Here is a 9142-nt window from a genome sequence, read left to right on the forward strand (position 1 = left end):
TATCGGGGATGAGAGCAGAGTGTCTAAGGTGTTCATAAAGCTTGCACAGGATGGTGCGTCCTTTAAGGAGTAGATCCTAGTGGCATTGTCAAAGAGTCTAACTGTAGCTGTGGGAGTGATCAAGAGTGCGAGTGTCCTTAGAGATGGCTCGCTGCTGGTCGTGTGCGAGGACGCGGCTCAGCAACGGAAGGCGATTGGAACTAAACGTCTGGGTGGAAAGGACATTCTTGTGTCTGATGCTGAAAGAAACAGTCAGAGGAGTTATCGTAGGTGTCCCTACGGCGACGTCTGTGGATGAAGTTAAAGAGAATTTGACTGGAGCTACGGTGGTGGACGCTAGGCGGTTGAAGGTGACCCGGTCTGGGGTAAGATGTGACAGCTTGTCGGTAATGGTAACACTTGAAGGGAGGTGCCTGCCTAGTAAGGTGTTCATTGGGTTCATGTGCCATGACGTTAGGCCATATGTTCCACCGCCCCTGCGTTGCTTTAAGTGCCAGCGCTTTGGGCATATTGCAGCGGTCTGTAGAGGGAGGCAAAGATGTGGTAAATGTGCAGGAGATCACGAGTATGGGAAGTGTGACGGAGGAGCAGAACTGAAGTGCTGTAACTGTGGGGAAGAACATAGCTCTGCCTACAGGAGATGCAGGTTCAGCAAAAGAGCTGCTGAGGCGCAGAAAATTAAGGACTCTCAAGGTATATCCTATGCATATGCAGTCAAGAAAGTGTCAAATAAAGATGTGAAAGTAAATACAGTGAAAGAAGCCAATGCTGCTCACAGCCAGAGCGAAGTGAGAGAAGCCAGCGTTGCTCCCAAGTGTGTGGAGGTTCCAAGTGTGAAGGTTCCAAGTGGGAAGGTTCCAAGTGTGAAGGTTCCAAGCGTGGAGGTTCCAAGTGTGGAGGTTCCAGAATGAATGAGAATACCCTGGTTGTGGATAGAGGATGTTGTTCTCTTTATGGTGGATGTTATAAACTGTGCTGCTCAAACTCAAAAGAACTGAAAGGATCAGGATCATTGCTAAAGCTGCAGGAAGATTCCTTGGAACAAAAGAGCTTGAATGGGCAGAAATATAAAACAGGCTAAAGGCGCTAAATGGGAGTCAGAGTAAAGGAAGTCTACTTTTGGGGAATCAGAGTGATCAGAGTAAAGAAATGGAGGTGGAGGTGTCGCCTGTCCTCGCCCAATCCAGTAGATGCACGGCTGCCAAGCAACGACAACAATGGAAGTATCAAAGCCTAAAGAATGAAGCCTAAAGAATAAAGCTGTACGGCGGAAGCACCAAACACCAAAGAAGGAGAGGAAGATGAAGAAGAGTCAGCTCTGGAATAAAGCCGGTCGGACTCTGGAAAATGAGGTCTGAAGAATAAAGTCTGGCGGGAAAGCAACACTTGGATGCCAACCGCCATAAAAACAACAACAACAACAAACATTTGTGAAAATCACTTTATTTTGGGCGACGATCAGGAGTGAGCGAGCAGTGTGAGCGAGCAGACGAGGAGCAGCATCCATGACCCCTGCACACAACAAACAACATGACCCCTGCACACAACAAACAACATGACCCCTGCACACAACAAACAACAAACATGACCCCTGCACACAACAAACAACAACATGACCCCTGCACACAACAAACAACATGACCCCTGCACACAACAAACAACATGACCCCTGCACACAACAAACAACATGACCCCTGCACACAACAAACAACAACATGACCCCTGCACACAACAAACAACATGACCCCTGCACACAACAAACAACAAACATGACCCCTGCACACAACAAACAACAACATGACCCCTGCACACAACAAACAACATGACCCCTGCACACAACAAACAACATGACCCCTGCACACAACAAACAACATGACCCCTGCACACAACAAACAACAACATGACCCCTGCACACAACAAACAACATGACCCCTGCACACAACAAACAACATGACCCCTGCACACAACAAACAACATGACCCCTGCACACAACAAACAACATGACCCCTGCACACAACAAACAACATGACCCCTGCACACAACAAACAACATGACCCCTGCACACAACAAACAACATGACCCCTGCACACAACAAACAACATGACCCCTGCACACAACAAACAACAACATGACCCCTGCACACAACAAACAACATGACCCCTGCACACAACAAACAACATGACCCCTGCACACAACAAACAACATGACCCCTGCACACAACAAACAACATGACCCCTGCACACAACAAACAACAACATGACCCCTGCACACAACAAACAACAACATGACCCCTGCACACAACAAACAACATGACCCCTGCACACAACAAACAACATGACCCCTGCACACAACAAACAACATGACCCCTGCACACAACAAACGACAACATGACCCCTGCACACAACAACATGACCCCTGCACAAAACAAACAACAACATGACCCCTGCACACAACAAACATGACACCTGCACACAACAAACAACAACATGACCCCTGCACACAACAAACAACAAACATGACACCTGCACACAACAAACAACAACATGACCCCTGCACACAACAAACAACAACATGACCCCTGCACACAACAAACAACAACATGACCCCTACACACAACAAACAACAACATGACCCCTGCACACAACAAACAACAACATGACCCCTGCACACAACAAACAACAAACATGACACCTGCACACAACAAACAACAACATGACCCCTGCACACAACAAACAACATGACCCCTGCACACAACAAACAACATGACCCCTGCACACAACAAACAACATGACCCCTGCACACAACAAACAACATGACCCCTGCACACAACAAACAACATGACCCCTGCACACAACAAACAACATGACCCCTGCACACAACAAACAACAACATGACCCCTGCACACAACAAACAACATGACCCCTGCACACAACAAACAACATGACCCCTGCACACAACAAACAACATGACCCCTGCACACAACAAACAACATGACCCCTGCACACAACAAACAACAACATGACCCCTGCACACAACAACATGACCCCTGCACAAAACAAACAACAACATGACCCCTGCACACAACAAACATGACACCTGCACACAACAAACAACAACATGACCCCTGCACACAACAAACAACAAACATGACACCTGCACACAACAAACAACAACATGACCCCTGCACACAACAAACAACAACATGACCCCTGCACACAACAAACAACAACATGACCCCTACACACAACAAACAACAACATGACCCCTGCACACAACAAACAACAACATGACCCCTGCACACAACAAACAACAAACATGACACCTGCACACAACAAACAACAACATGACCCCTGCACACAACAAACAACATGACCCCTGCACACAACAAACAACATGACCCCTGCACTCAACAAACAACATGACCCCTGCACACAACAAACAACATGACCCCTGCACACAACAAACAACATGACCCCTGCACACAACAAACAACATGACCCCTGCACACAACAAACAACAACATGACCCCTGCACACAACAACATGACCCCTGCACAAAACAAACAACAACATGACCCCTGCACACAACAAACATGACCCCTGCACACAACAAACAACAACATGACCCCTGCACACAACAAACAACAACATGACCCCTGCACACAACAAACAACAACATGACCCCTACACACAACAAACAACAACATGACCCCTGCACACAACAAACAACAACATGACCCCTGCACACAACAAACAACAAACATGACACCTACACACAACAAACAACAACATGACCCCTGCACACAACAACATGACCCCTGCACACAACAACATGACCCCTGCACACAAACAACAACATGACCCCTGCACACAACAAACAACAACATGACCCCTGCACACAACAAACAACAACATGACCCCTGCACACAACAAACAACAACATGACCCCTGCACACAACAAACAACAAACATGACACCTGCACACAACAAACAACAACATGACCCCTACACACAACAAACAACAACATGACCCCTGCACACAACAAACAACAACATGACCCCTGCACACAACAACATGACCCCTGCACAAAACAAACAACAACATGACCCCTGCACACAACAAACATGACCCCTGCACACAACAAACAACAACATGACCCCTGCACACAACAAACAACAAACATGACACCTGCACACAACAAACAACATGACCCCTACACACAACAAACAACAACATGACCCCTGCACACAACAACATGACCCCTGCACAAAACAAACAACAACATGACCCCTGCACACAACAAACATGACCCCTGCACACAACAAACAACAACATGACCCCTGCACACAACAAACAACAAACATGACACCTGCACACAACAAACAACAACATGACCCCTGCACACAACAAACAACAACATGACCCCTGCACACAACAAACAACAAACATGACACCTGCACACAACAAACAACAAACATGACCCCTGCACACAACAAACAACAACATGACCCCTGCACACAACAAACAACAAACATGACACCTGCACACAACAAACAACAACATGACCCCTACACACAACAAACAACAACATGACCCCTGCACACAACAAACAACAACATGACCCCTGCACACAACAACATGACCCCTGCACAAAACAAACAACAACATGACCCCTGCACACAACAAACATGACCCCTGCACACAACAAACAACAACATGACCCCTGCACACAACAAACAACAAACATGACACCTGCACACAACAAACAACAACATGACCCCTACACACAACAAACAACAACATGACCCCTGCACACAACAAACAACAACATGACCCCTGCACACAACAAACAACAACATGACCCCTACACACAACAAACAACAACATGACCCCTGCACACAACAAACAACAACATGACCCCTGCACACAACAAACAACAAACATGACACCTGCACACAACAACATGACCCCTGCACACAACAAACAACAACATGACCCCTGCACACAACAACATGACCCCTGCACACAACAAACAACAACATGACCCCTGCACACAACAAACAACAACATGACCCCTGCACACAACAAACAACATGACCCCTGCACACAACAAACAACAACATGACCCCTGCACACAACAACATGACCCCTGCACACAACAAACAACAACATGACCCCTGCACACAACAACATGACCCCTGCACACAACAAACAACAACATGACCCCTGCACGCAACAAACATGACCCCTGCACACAACAAACAACAACATGACCCCTGCACACAACAAACAACAACATGACCCCTGCACACAACAAACAACAACATGACCCCTGCACACAACAAACAACATGACCCCTGCACACAACAAACAACATGACCCCTGCACACAACAAACAACAACATGACCCCTGCACACAACAAACAACAACATGACCCCTGCACACAACAAACATGACCCCTGCACACAACAAACAACATGACCCCTGCACACAACAAACAACAACATGACACCTGCACACAACAAACAACAACATGACCCCTGCACACAACAAACAACATGACCCCTGCACACAACAAACAACAACATGACCCCTGCACACAACAAACAACAACATGACCCCTGCACACAACAAACAACAACATGACCCCTGCACACAACAAACAACAACATGACCCCTGCACACAACAAACAACAACATGACCCCTGCACACAACAAACATGACCCCTGCACACAACAAACAACAACATGACCCCTGCACACAACAAACAACAACATGACCCCTGCACACAACAAACAACAACATGACACCTGCACACAACAAACAACAACATGACCCCTGCACACAACAAACAACAACATGACCCCTGCACACAACAAACAACAACATGACCCCTGCACACAACAAACATGACCCCTGCACACAACAAACAACAACATGACCCCTGCACACAACAAACAACAACATGACCCCTGCACACAACAAACAACAACATGACCCCTGCACACAACAAACAACAACATGACCCCTGCACACAACAAACAACATGACCCCTGCACACAACAAACAACATGACCCCTGCACACAACAAACAACAACATGACCCCTGCACACAACAAACAAAAAAACAAATAACACTGGTAATTACACAGAGTGAAACACCGGTTGTCTTTCCTAAATCGATTTTTTTTCCATAAAAGAGCATGTCTGGTGCTGCAGGACCAAACTATGGGTGAGTTTCCACTGCGTTGGGTTCTTGAACAGCCGACAGTGGTCCTGGTGTGAGGCTCAGTGTGGTACTCACAGCAGCTGCAGCGCCCGGTGTGAGGCTCAGTGTGGTACTCACAGCAGCTGCAGCGCCCGGTGTGAGGCTCAGTGTGGTACTCACAGCAGCTGCAGCGCCCGGTGTGAGGCTCAGTGTGGTACTCACAGCAGCTGCAGCGCCCGGTGTGAGGCTCAGTGTGGTACTCACAGCAGCTGCAGCGCCCGGTGTGAGGCTCAGTGTGGTACTCACAGCAGCTGCAGCGCCCGGTGTGAGGCTCAGTGTGGTACTCACAGCAGCTGCAGCGCCCGGTGTGAGGCTCAGTGTGGTACTCACAGCAGCTGCAGCGCCCGGTGTGAGGCTCAGTGTGGTACTCACAGCAGCTGCAGCGCCCGGTGTGAGGCTCAGTGTGGTACTCACAGCAGCTGCAGCGCCCGGTGTGAGGCTCAGTGTGGTACTCACAGCAGCTGCAGCGCCCGGTGTGAGGCTCAGTGTGGTACTCACAGCAGCTGCAGCGCCCGGTGTGAGGCTCAGTGTGGTACTCACAGCAGCTGCAGCGCCCGGACTTCTCTCCAGTTCCACACTTCCACTGGTCACATTCAGCCAGAAGAGACTGTAGCTCTGCACCACAGTGGCCCTGGTCAGGACACAGGACACATGATGACGTCAGTGACAGAAGGAGACTGACCGCTCACTCCACCTTCCTCTGATCACTGCTCCATCCCTCACTTCTCAAATCTGGAACTTTTATTGACTTGTAACTATGAATTAAAATGAGCTGAAAACTTTCCTTTCAAGTTTTAACCGTTGCTATTTTCACTCTTTTATATGTTATATGTTCATTTTTAAACCAGTGCTCTTGACTGGGGCAGGTCTTATTACCCAGCATGCTTCACAGCTGACACATTTTCTGTCATAAACTGACGAAAGTCTTTTTCTTTATAGTCTGGAATAAATACAGCTGCTGTTCCATGGACAAACAGAGGGTAGCGCACTTACTATTACTTATTAGTTAAAGTGAAGGAAATAAAAGCTAGTTAAGGACAAACTACGGAGCAGGATTTAATTCATTCAATTTAACAACGGTCATTATTTTTACATTTTTACAGTGCAGATCCCAGATCAGCCTCAGACTGAAAAATGTCCAGCAAAATGACACATTTGACACAAGTAAAGAAGGGATGAGCCCACACACATGGGACAGTGTGTGTGTGTGTGTGTGTGTGTGTGTGTGTGTGTGTGTGTGTGTGTGCGTGCGTGTGTGTGCGTGCGTGTGCGTGTGCGTGCGTGCGTGCGTGTGCGTGTGTGTGTGCGTGCGTGTGTGTGTGCGTGCGTGTGTGTACCTGAAGTGTACTCCCTTGTGCTGCGTGTCGTCCGGCGCCTCCCACAGCAGCTGCACTCTGGTCCTATTGGCTGCATTGGCTTGAGTGACAGCTGAGCTCTGTCAAACACAAACACTGTGAAGCTCAGATGAAGCTAGTGTTTACTCTTGTAACTCGTACACTGTAACTCTGTGTAACTCATACAGTGTAACTCGTACAGTGTAACTCTGTGTAACTCGTACAGTGTAACTCGTACAGTGTAACTCGTACAGTGTAACGGTGTAACTCTTACAGTGTAACTCGTACAGTGTAACAGTGTAACTCGTACAGTGTAACTCGTACAGTGTAACTCGTACAGTGTAACAGTGTAACTCGTACAGTGTAACTCGTACAGTGTAACTCGTACAGTGTAACAGTGTAACTCGTACAGTGTAACTCGTACAGTGTAACTCTGTGTAACTCGTACAGTGTAACTCTTACAGTGTAACTCGTACAGTGTAACTCTTACAGTGTAACTCTTACAGTGTAACTCGTATAGTGTAACTCTTACAGTGTAACTCTGTGTAACTCGTACTGTGTAACTCGTACAGTGTAACAGTGTAACTCGTACAGTGTAACTCGTACAGTGTAACTCGTACAGTGTAACTCTTACAGTGTAACTCTGTGTAACTCGTACTGTGTAACTCGTACAGTGTAACAGTGTAACTCGTACAGTGTAACTCGTACAGTGTAACTCGTACAGTGTAACAGTGTAACTCGTACAGTGTAACTCGAACAGTGTAACTCGTACAGTGTAACGGTGTAACTCGTACAGTGTAACTCGTACAGTGTAACAGTGTAACTCGTACAGTGTAACTCGTACAGTGTAACTCGTACAGTGTAACTCGTACAGTGTAACTCTGTGTAACTCGTACAGTGTAACTCTTACAGTGTAACTCGTACAGTGTAACTCGTACAGTGTAACTCTTACAGTGTAACTCTTACAGTGTAACTCGTACAGTGTAACTCTTACAGTGTAACTCTTATAGTGTAACTCTTACAGTGTAACAGTGTAACTCGTACAGTGTAACTCGTACAGTGTAACTCGTACAGTGTAACTCGTACAGTGTAACTCGTACAGTGTAACGGTGTAACTCGTACAGTGTAACTCGTACAGTGTAACAGTGTAACTCGTACAGTGTAACTCGTACAGTGTAACTCGTACAGTGTAACAGTGTAACTCGTACAGTGTAACTCGTACAGTGTAACTCTTACAGTGTAACTCGTACAGTGTAACTCGTACAGTGTAACTCTTACAGTGTAACTCTGTGTAACTCGTACTGTGTAACTCGTACAGTGTAACAGTGTAACTCGTACAGTGTAACTCGTACAGTGTAACTCATACAGTGTAACGGTGTAACTCGTACAGTGTAACAGTGTAACTCGTACAGTGTAACGGTGTAACTCGTACAGTGTAACTCGTACAGTGTAACAGTGTAACTCGTACAGTGTAACTCGTACAGTGTAACTCGTACAGTGTAACAGTGTAACTCGTACAGTGTAACTCGTACAGTGTA

At 46.9% G+C, this 9142-nt stretch overlaps 1 long non-coding RNA gene across 1 annotated transcript; it reads right to left on the reverse strand.

Moving 5' to 3' along the window:
• Window positions 1-1419: 1419 nt before the first annotated feature.
• Window positions 1420-7706, reverse strand: LOC140355796 (uncharacterized). The gene is made up of 3 exons (XR_011926028.1): window positions 7608-7706; window positions 6811-6901; window positions 1420-1512 (listed from the first exon to the last, which is right to left on the reverse strand). It is a non-coding gene; the product is annotated as an uncharacterized lncRNA (long non-coding RNA).
• Between the last annotated feature and the right edge of the window lie 1436 nt (window positions 7707-9142).

The sequence above is a fragment of the Eucyclogobius newberryi genome, unplaced genomic scaffold (genome assembly GCF_026437365.1).
Source record: "Eucyclogobius newberryi isolate DKJ021-1_F unplaced genomic scaffold, fEucNew1.0.hap1 SCAF_12, whole genome shotgun sequence".
Lineage (NCBI taxonomy): Eukaryota > Metazoa > Chordata > Actinopteri > Gobiiformes > Gobiidae > Eucyclogobius > Eucyclogobius newberryi.